Raw genomic sequence first — 11921 nt, forward strand, 5'->3', positions numbered from 1 at the left:
AGAGCTGCTTGCCCAGCTTGCAGGGATAGCTTGAGATAAATGGTTTACTCATCATCCTACCACTCTGCCTATCTGTGCTTTTGAACAAAATTTAATATTATTCCAGATGTGAGTGTTTCTTTAACTTCTAATTAATTCCTGTCTTATCATAATGAATCTACCGGTAGAATTGTTTTTCTACATTAATTTTTTTCATTTGAGAAGAAAAGAAACAAGATTTCAAAGAAAACAAAATTAGTCTAGAAACAATGGAAATGTCTATTTGCCATGACATACAGAAACTCACCTCTGACTCTCGCTATAGGACAGACACAGAGAGATGTCTGTAGGGTGGTCATCTTCGAGTCCTGTGTGGTAATAAACAGTGTTGCTTTGTATTTCAAAAGTCTAAGCAGGGTGTTTTGTGATTCCCTTTAGCGATTAGCTGATTATCAAAGCATAAATAATATCCTCTGCTCTCGTGATGACTTACAGCTAAACTGAAAAATCTTTTTCTGGCTGGAGCCACGTCAAGTACGTTTGATTTGCTATTTTAAAACTACTGACGTTCTGTCTTCTTAAAGTCTGCTTCCTTCCCCTTCCACTCAGCTGGAGCTGACAGTTCACCCTCCCTCTTAACTAGGGATATGCTCAACACTTGCCCTTTCAGCAACTCTCACCAAACCAATTTGACAACATTTCCATTGAGCCAGACCGAAAATTTCAAGAGAGGGACTATGAGTGTGAAGCAGATCTTTTTATTGACCAGAATAAAATCCACAGCTCTTTGACTTGCCCTGAGTCATGCTCACAGTCAACATCACATGCGTGAGTTTTTAATAAGACGATTTGGAAATGAAATACCCTGGATAAAAAAGCCACATGGAACTGCCAGACACAACAGCAGTGCAAAATCCTGCAATAAATTTAATTTAGCCACCAAATTGCAACCCATAATTGATAATGGAGGTGAAAAGAAAAACGCACAAGCTGAACCTTAGGCTGTATGTTTTAGATAGATATTCAATTATAGCATTGAAATGCATATAATAAAATACACCAGGAAATTAATGCTTATAAATCTATTAGCCTCTTCAACATCTATTGCATTTACTTCAGTCTGTGGAGCAAAGCATCAAACAGAGATGAACTCATTTGTAGTTTAACTGCAAGCCTAACCTGCAAACTTAATGTGTGGTGTTACATGCCTGTCAACCCAGAGCTCCGGAGACAGAGAAAGGCTGAGTTTCAGGCCAGCCTACGCTACATAAGAATCCTTTGTCCCAGAAAAAAAAAATATTGTGTTCATAGTCCACGATCATTCGAAAGAATCCAAGTAGTCAGTTTGTTCACGGGATGCTTTTGGACCCCAGTGAAAGCATGACCATGACTTGAAACTATAGCTTACTCACAGCAGTACTGACTAAAATCTCAAAGAAACCATAGGAATGCTGGAGACAGACCTCAGTGCTTAACAGTGGGCACTACTTAGCAGGAGACCCAAATCCAGTTCTGAGTGCACACACACACACACACACACACACACACACACACACACACACCAAGCAACCCACAACTTCCTGTAACATCAGATCCAGGGAATGGAACACCTCTAGCCTCTACAGGCATCTGCACTAATGTATACACACCCATACACAGACATACACACACACACACACACATAGACACACACACTCACATAGAGACACAAGTATAGATATACACAGACACACACACGCCTATATACACACATACAGAGTGTGATGGTTTGTATATGCTGGGTCCAGGGAGTGGCACTATTAGAAGGTGTGACCCTGTTGGAATAGGTGTGACCTTGTTGGGGTAGCTCTATCACTGTGGGTGTGGGTTTTAAGACCTTCATTCTAGCTGCCTGGAAACCAGTCTTCTGCTAGCAGCCTTCATATGTAGCTGTAGAACTCTCAGCTCCTCCTGCACTGTGCAGCAGTAAAACCCTAGCTAAGACAGAAGTTGGTACCAGGGACTGGGTTACTGCTGTGATAGGTCTGCTCTGCTTTTGTTTGGCAGAATGTGGATTTTGAGACTTCAGACTTGGAAAGCAGTAGAATGCCAGATGTCTTAGTTGGGGTTCTACTGCTGTGAACTGACGCCATGACCAAGGCAAGTCTTAAAAAGGACAGCATTTAATTGGGGCTGGCTTACAGGCTCAGAGGTTCGGTCCATTATCATCAGGGTAGGAGCATGGCAGTATGTGCAGTTATCTCCAGGCAGGCCTCGGGCAGGAGAAGCTGAGAGTTCTACACCTTTAACTGAAGGCTGCTAAGAGAATACTCACTTCCAGGCAGCTAGAATGAGGGTCTTAAAGCCCACATCCATAGTGACACACTTACTCCAACAGAGTCACACCTAATAGTGCCACTCCTTAGGCCAACCAAATGCAAACCATTACACCAGCCCCAATTAAATGTCAACCTTATAACAGTTACCTTGGTCATAGTGTCTGTTCACAGCATTAAATCCCTCACTAAGACACAGAACACCCACAGACACCCACACACAGACACACCCACACGCAAACACAGAGATACACACACACACACACACACAGATTCATATACACAGACACAGAGAGATACATACAGCTATACATATATACGCACAGAGATACATACACACATACAGCAACATACACATTCATACACATATGAACACATGTATATACATACAGAGACACACATAGAGACATCCACACATACAGAGACATCCACACATGTATATACATAGAGATATACACACAGACACACACTCATACAGAGACACAAGCACCACACATATACACAAACAGACCCAGACATACACACATCCACACATATATGCATGCACAGACACAAATAAACAGACACATCTTACACACAGAGATATAAACACACACACATATATACACGTACACATAAAGAGACACACATATACACACACAGATATAGATGTACATATATAGATATACATACACATACACACACACACATCTCAGCACACAACAGACACACACCTATACACATACACACACACATATATAGACACATGCAAAGACACATATAGGGACATCCATACAGACACATACACAAACATATACACACAACAGATACACAAAAAAACCCCACATATATAGACACACCAAGATACATGCAGACACACAGAGATACACACATCCACATACATACTTATACACATACACGGACACACATAAGCACATCCACACACATACAGAGACATACACATACACACACACACCCACAAATATAAACATATACAGAAAGAGACACACATAGAGAGAGAGACACATAGATACTTCACACACACACACACACATACACACACACATATACACACATACACACATATACATATAAGGACACACACACAGATATACACACAGAGACATACCCATGCACACACAGACATACACAGAGAGACATACCCACATACACACACACACATACACACAAAAATATACACATACAAACATACACAGAAAAACACACACACAGAGATAGACACAAATATACACAGAGACCCACACAAACACACATATAAAGACACACAGAGATACACACACATACACATATATATGTATGTGTGTATATATATATGTATATATATGTATGTATATATATATATATCAGTCAAAATGGTTTCTTTAAAATAAGTCTTTTTAAAGTACAAGAAGCTATGGGAGACTACTCAGTGTTGTACTGAAATGTTAAACAGGTCAGAGGTAGAGTCTACAATTCCAGTCAAATTGTAGCTGGGGAAACACTTGAGCTACTTCTTAAAATGCGAAATGAACAAATAAAAATTAATTTTAGTAGTGTACCTTATTTAACCCAACACATTCAACTATCACTTCTTTAAAAATTTTTCAATGTTAATAAAAGTCAGGCATACATCTGCTGGCAAGGCTGGGACAAGAGGATTACTTGAATCTCGAAGTTTAGGGATAGTGTAGGTGACATAACAAGACCCTGTCTGGAAAAAAATCAGTGATCTCTTTCATTTTGTGTTCTACCATGTCTTAAAAAGTCTCATGCACATTTTCATAGCTAATGACTTATAATCTATTGCCCCCAGCTCAGTGCTAACTCTGATTCTCGTGTCTTGGGTCACGAATTTATTAGACATAAAGAGACACGGGAAGCAGAGACGAGGCAAAGGGAAAAATAACGAGGAGAGGGAACTGTAGTAGGGAGTTGGCCACACTTAGACACAAGTGTGCTCACCCCATCCCCTTGCATCATCTTCTAAGGCAGGCTGAGGCGATCCATCTCCACAGGAAAAAGGAAGTACAGTTCTTCTGCCATCTTCCCTCTCATGCAAACCACAGTTCACTTCAAAAACTGCAGAGCACTGACTCCTACACATCCCCAACTCTGATTCATCTACCTGAGGCTGTTCTGACCCCACCACATCGCAAATGCATTGAGGAAAGCCCAAGGAGGCCTGCAGAAAATGCACAGCAGGGACAAGTGGAGCGCTACTGGGTGGTACCCAGGTAAATCCAGTTGCCACAACAAGTAAGGAAATAGCCAAGGGCCCAAGGGACGAGAATGTTAGTGAGCTTAAAAAGTGGGACTGACACAACTGGGAAAGAATGCTGAGATGACTAAGTCACCATGAGCGCCTGCAGGCTACCAATCAGCCTCATTCTACATTATCCCTTAAGTCACCAGACAGATGTACCAAGTTGCAACATACCTGGGTCTCCATCCATCCGCCATTTGTTTACTCTTCAAATCTGATCTTTGTGACATGGTCCTCAGCAGCAGCAGTGGCTGGGACTTGACCTTGGCCTCAGAAGGCCGGCCTGGTTACTCCATCTTTCAAATCAAGTCTGCATGGTTCCACGGGAAGTGAGAGAGATGATGCTCTCTGGGTAAGCACATGCTCATGTTTATTGGAAGCCCTTGCTGTTGGCTTTCCCTCCCCTGGAACAATGCCTGTTGTGCGGATTTTGTTTTGTCAGAAGTCAGTAAGTGCTCTTTGAAAAGCAGCTTTGCTCAATGGTTCCATAAATTGATCTGCGTGTCCCTTTTCAGCCAGGTTCTCAGTTTGTAATACCCTTGACTGGGATACAGCTTCCTCATCAGATTCACACAGCCCAAGTGGCTTGTTCTCCCGTTAATGGATTTTACTAGTATTCCCTTTATTCTTGACCTTGAGTGGATCAGTAAATGCCTATTGAAGGTTGCAGGAGAGAAGTTGGTATAAGTGGGGCCATGGAACTCATAGATCTTAGGTCACTGACAACCTTTAATCGCAGTCTGGAAATGTTCTCGAGTACAATCTTGTGGCGTTGGTCTTCAGATACTTACCTATCTATTGTCCTATGGTGCCTTCAGGACTCAGCACCTACATTAACCAGCAGTGCTCGATCAATGCTGGCTCTTGAAAATATTATAAAATTTGAGTTGTTATCTATGGATGACAGCCTTTAATTTTCACACACACACACACACACACACACACACACACACACACACACACCACTATTGAAACTCATAGGCAATCGTGTAAGTTTATAGCCTCTATAAACATAAGACCCATACTAGCCAAAGGTTAACTGCAGCCGTACATGGCCATTAGCTTGTGTGTATGTTATGTGGGTGGTTGAAACTAAGGTAAACATGCGTATGTAAAATGTACACTGGTTTGTAAAGACAGTACAATGTGTGTAAGGAATTCATGAATCGTGTTATATTGGTTATTAATTGCACATAATATATTAAACATGAGAATAGATCTTATCTGATTTATCCATCTTTAATATAGTTGTTAAAACTCTAATACGTGGGAATGTATGGCCTAAGTGTGTGGCTCATACATCTTCACATGGCCATATTGCATAGTCACTTCTGTATCGTCAATACCAGATGCTCACCAGGACTCTTCTCGGCTATTCTGCCGTTGTCCTGATAGAGACACTGCAGCTTTCGATCTGCAGTACCAACCCTTTTTCATACTCCAGCAGATCATAGATAAGATGTTAGGGAGAGACTAACTCATAGCCCTGCATCTGGGCCTCGGTGGTAGCTGAGCTAGTCAGCCTACCAGCTCTCCTGCACCTACACCACCAGGACACACTCTAGCACTGCCCTGGCTGGCTCACCCAGTGCTGCTGCATCCAGCAAGAGGCAGGGACAGCCTTCCCGCTCGCACGCCCTTGGGGCCAGCTCACCTGCACTAACACCTCCAGATTCAGCTCTATTCCAAATGCTCCAGCTAATGAGAGGCAGAGCCAAATTTATACAGTTCTTGTTCATCAACATGGTCCTGGGTGGAAGCCCAGCCAGGGACATCCACACAGCCTTTGGTGGCAATATGAGTCGCAGACATCAGCATAGACCCCTGCTGCTGTGTGGACATAGACCAGACATGGTTCTCAACAGCAGCAGGGGTTGGGACTTCACCATGGCCTCAGGTGGCAGGGCTGGCCACTCACAGCAGGCTCCTCCTCCTCACCTTCACATCTCCAGTTTCGTCTCTCTTCATTATGCTCAAGCTGTTCCTTCTCTCTCTCTCTCCCATCTGTCCACCATAGACTTGTGCATTGTAGTGGCTCCCGCTGCATGGTCCATGCAGCTGACAGGTCTCTGGGTGTCCTCTGTCTACGTACACCCCATGATGGAGCTGTGGGTGGGCCTCTAGGTGTCTTTCTTCTTAAAATAATCTTAAAGAGGTTTAAAAAAATAAAAACTTGATCTGAGTTATGGCTAATAATCAGGAAAGCAAATAAAATTGTGTCCTGTGGACTCTCTGTTCTCTTTAGTATCATGTGCCTGTGGTGGGGCAGTTGTCAACTGTCTGTTTCAGCTGAGGAAGACCCAGAGGACTAGCAAGGACACCAAGAAATGCTTCTACACATAGTGGACTGCTGTGGGAGTTTTCTCACAGGGCTCATCCCAGAGCCCTCTCCTCATGAGTGTGCCCTAAACTTACAGACTCATTTCTAAGGTGTATGTGAGGGGGTGGGGGAGGCAGACAGACAGACACAGAGACAGAGAGGGAGTGAAAGAGGGAGGGAGAAAGAGAAAGGAATAACAGGATGTCCTTCCAAGATTAGGTTGGAAACATTTTGCAGGTTCTATCTATATGATCTCTGGCTTGTTCTCTCTCCCTCTCAGTTCACAGACCTAACTTGGTCTCTCCTCCCTGAAAGGTCTAATTCCCAATTTGATGACACTTGTAGGAAAGTCCTCTGTGGCGGTAATCAAGTATAAATGAGATTATTATAATGAGACCCTGATTGCTTATAAGAGGAAGAGGCTAGGCAATACAGCTCAATGGTAAAAAAAATTCACCTAACATACATGAGGACATAGGCTTGAGTCACAGCACCACAAAAATGTAATCATAATAATAACAACGTACAACAGAGAGAGCCGTACTTCTCACCATTCTCACAGCGAGCAAAGGTAATGAAAGGGCACAGTTGGAAAGTAACAATGCACAAGGCATGAGCTCTCGCTACACATCGAAGTCACCAGCGTCCTGACCCTAGACTTCTAAATTTTGGCTCATTAAGTTACCCAGCCCATGGTGTTTCCTTACAGCAGCCTGCATTCCTCACTTGTCTCTTGTCATTGTGTCCTGCTAAGAAGCCACTTAAGAGAGGTTTGCTTTGGCTTATGATTTGAGGGCTCAGTCTGTCTTGATGGAAAAAGCATACAGCAGGAGCAGCTCCAGGCTTCGGTAGCAATAGCTGGCTCACATCTGGAGAAACTGGGCATCAGAGAGAGGAGAATTCCACTCTCTTTCTCCCTTTTCTCTTTGTCCTAGACATTTGGAAGATGCTACCAACCTCAGAGTAGATCTCCTCCCTTAGTTAATCTGAAACATGCCTCACTGAGCGTCTCATAATCCGTCCCACATCATCAGCTAATATCATGCCACAAAGATAACCTACACAGAGGCCTGTGTGACCAGAGACCAGAGCGTTTCAGTCAGTAGGAGACTGAGTTTAGAAGCAAAGCTCTTTCAATTGGACACCAGTCCCAACTACCTAACAGGCAGGGTTCCTTCTTGTGACAGACTCCGAGCAGGGACACCCCAGCTGTGAGATGGTAAGGGCTTGTTGTAATTATGTAAGATGCTAAATTTTGCTGGTAATTGTTAGATAGCTAAAACGGACAGCCCGAAACATTAAAAGTAAGTAGGTGGGAAAGTTAAATAATGAGAACCATCTCCAAGTACATAGACACATTCAAAAAGAAAAGAAATAAAAACAGAAAAGTGATTTCTAGGATGAAACCAGTGGGATAGAGATTTTAAAAAAAAAAAAAAAAAAGGCAAAAGTGGCCAGTGAGACAGCACGGTGGATAAGAACTCTCACCACACAAACTGGATATCCTGAGTGAGACATCATAGTAGGTAAGAGGGCTCACTGTTCAAACCCTGATTTCAATCCCTGAAACATGGGGCAAAGGTGGATGGAGAGAACCAACACCATAAGATTGTCCTCTGACAGGCCACATAACCACTGAATCATCACACACACACACACACACACACACACACACACACACACACACACATTGGTATAAAGGCAAAGGCAAGGAATAACCTTGTGGTCAGGCACATAGACGCTCTCGAAACCCTAAAATTAGGGACTCCTGGCTTGACTGACTTCTACACGCTGAGGGTAGAAGATTTACTCTCTACAACCAGTAGGTACTAGGGTGTCTTCTTTTGGCTTACAACAGAAGTGGATTCAGACAACAAGGAAGTGACAACACCAGAAGCAGACAACACCACCGGAGAAGTGGTGAGGCAAGAAGAGGGGGCCAGACAGTGAAGAATGTGGGCAACAGAGAGAGCTCAGATCGCTGAGGCATCGCTCTCAGAGCTGAGGGAGGTACAGACGGCATCCACCCACTCACTGCTGCCAGCCACCTTACGGGAACTATTGATTCTCTCACCCTTCTCTCTCTCCCTTTGAAGCCATACAGATGCCAAGAGTGTGCAGACATAGAGTGCCGAGGGGCCAGGGGTGTGACAGCAGACCGTCTGCCACATGCCCGCCTCCTGACACGGCATGCAATCAGGTAGTCAACAACCTCACAGTCTCACGGGGTGCAGCCACTGAAAGCTATTAAGAAAATATGGTGACGTGAGGAAAGCTGACATTCTCCAGTTCAAGGGCACTTAGTCTCATGTTTGCTGGAGTGGACAGTTTTTTGGTATAGAAAGCTCAGATGTAATATTTGTATAGGAAAAAAACTGGATTTGAAGAAACTGACAAGATTACAAAGTGCCTACTGTATCTGTTACCTTTTATTAGAAATGTTGAGGAGTTCGTTCCGCCTGCTGCATTGGTGTTTTGCTACACTTACAGAAAGTGATATGTAATCCAGAATGCATTCCTGGGGTCTTGAAATGCAACACTATTGGTAGAGTGAATGCTTAACATGCACACAGCTTTGAGTCCAATCCCTCAGAGGATACGGAAACAGAGTGGCTCACGCCTGTCATCCTAGCTCTCAGGAGGGTAAGGACAGGAGGATCAAAAGTTCAAACTGGGCAGTTTGAATCACCGTAAGCCGGAGGAGTGGGCGCCGGGATCTCACCGAGCATCCCCCTGGCCTCATCCCTTCCTCGCTTGTCTGAGCACAGTCCGAGATGGCTGGCAGTGAGGCTGGAAAGGACTCCGGAAAGGCCAAGACAAAGGCGGTTTCCCGCTCCCAGTGAGCTGGCTTGCAGTTCCCTGTGGGCTGTATTCATGACACCCGAAATCTAGGACAACCAGCCAGGGACGTGTGGTCGCGACCGCTGCTGTGTACAGCGCAGCCGTCCTGGAGTTCCTCACCGCAGAGGTACTTGAATTGGCAGGAAATGCATCAAAAGACGTCACTTGCAACTTGCTATCCGCGGAGGTGAAGAGTTGGACTCTCTGATCAAGGTTACGATTGCTGGTGGTGGTGTCATCCCACACATCTACAAATCGCTGATCGGGAAGAAAGGACAACAGAAGGACTGTCTAAGGATGCCTGGATTCCTTTTTATCTCAGGACTCTAAGTATTCTTAACAGCTGCCCGATGTTGGTGATTGCAGGGGACCATGTCTCTGTGAAAAACACGGTTTTGCCCTTTTTGTAATTCTACTCGAGCAAGTTGGAGGCTTAATTAGCCTTCCAACCAAGCAAATGTCTGCATTCGAGTCTTAACCATATTAAAGTGTTGCTGCGGCTTCAAAGAAGCTATTGAATCTGAAGTGGTGGGTTTTGACTGAGTTGACTGTTTTAAAAAAAACTGTTTAGATTTTCATTGTGACGCAGAAGTTATAGTAACAAACGTTTGCTTTTGTACAGACATTATTTCCACTCTGGTGGATAAGTTCAATTTAAAAAAAAAAAAGTTCAAAGTGAGGCTAGCATGAGCTACTCGAGATTCGAGACTCCTCCTAAGAAGAGTAACTTACTTGGTCTGTCTGTGGGAGGCTTGCGCATGGCAAGTCTGGGTATTTGTTGTATAGAGAGCTCTTGGTTTCCCTCTCCCCTGCTGTGCTTCACTGGTTTCAAGTCTCTGGCTCTGGCCTTTGCTGCTGTGGCTGCCGATCTGTCCATTTCTCTACTACTATGCTTGTTAGACACTTGCAAAAAAATTTGAATTCAGTGATGCAAAGTCCAAGAGGGCTGGGGCAGCTGGGGCAGCTGGATTTTCAAAGTCGCGTCACTCAAGGATCTCTGGAATGCACACTTATGTGCTCCTGTGCACATACCAGCAGTAAGCACGTGACTTCGAAAAGATCTACCATTCACTGCGTGAAGGTTTATGGGAAAGGCTATTTCTAGAATAGCTCTGAACTATTTCTAAAGAACATGGCTTTGTTTACTCTGTGGTGTGTGTGTGTGTGTGTGTGTGTGTGTGTGTGTGTGTGTGTCTTTTTTTTTTTTTTTTTTGGAACCTATTTTAGCTCCTGATTTGAGTCAGAGGCCTTTCAATGGATGCTCAATACAACAGACTCGTGTCTCCTTACTGTATTAGATCTTGTGAGGTGGAGGGGGTAGTAAAAAAAAGTGACATTCAGGCAGGTATTTCTCTAAAAACACTTTAAATGACAAAGATGGTTTGATAGGAGTGACTCTTCCTATACCAAGGAGTGTAGGGGGAAAATGCAGTATTACTTCAGAGTAAGCGGTAGTGAACTTCGTTCAAAATGTTAACAGTGCCTGTAATCGTGAGAAACTTACTCTAGAGGTGTCAAACAAGTGCCTCCTGCTACCTCCTTCACATCCCGGTGTTCACCAAAATTAAAAATCTAGTGATGCTTTCAAGCAGACCAAATAAAAATTTTAGTACTTCTTCATATGTTTTTTCCTGTGAATTTTTATTTAATTAAAGCTGTTATTTATAAGTCATACAGTCAGAATGGTCAAATGTTACAGTCAGAATGGCCAAATGTTACATTCAGGTTATCTAAAAATAAACTTTGAACTTTAAAGGAGGAGGGCTGACAGTGTGTGCGTGAGAACACAGTTCGGTTGTAAAGAGCTTACTGTCTTTGCAAGCATGTGGACTTGAGTTCAGGTCCCCCAGCATCCATGTGAAAATCTGGGTGCCTGAGAACGTCTGTAATCCTGACTCTTGGGAGGTGAGACAGGTGTGTTCCTAGACCTCACTGACTAACCAGTACAGCTGAATAAGCGAGCACCAGGTTCAGTGACAAGCACTGAGTCAAAAGATAAGGTAGACAGTGATTGAAGAAGACAAGTAATATTGACCTCTGACCTCACAGGAGTGTGCAAGAACATGAACATTGTATACATACACACACACAACATACGCACACAAAGCAAGATGGTGGGAATAGAAATGGCAGGCAGCTGGCATCCTTCCATTGTAAAAGCCGTGGTGGCACACCCACAATTAATTAATAAATGGTTTATAAATAGTTTGAAGCATCCCATCTC

The 11921-nt window shown here is 43.6% G+C and overlaps 1 pseudogene; it reads left to right on the plus strand.

Annotated features, from left to right (window-relative positions):
• Positions 1–9630: 9630 nt before the first annotated feature.
• LOC108353031 (histone H2A.Z pseudogene) lies at positions 9631–11034 on the plus strand (annotated as a pseudogene).
• The last annotated feature ends 887 nt before the right edge of the window (positions 11035–11921 follow it).

Source organism: Rattus norvegicus, chromosome 15, assembly GCF_036323735.1.
Source record: "Rattus norvegicus strain BN/NHsdMcwi chromosome 15, GRCr8, whole genome shotgun sequence".
Taxonomy (NCBI): Eukaryota; Metazoa; Chordata; class Mammalia; order Rodentia; family Muridae; genus Rattus; species Rattus norvegicus.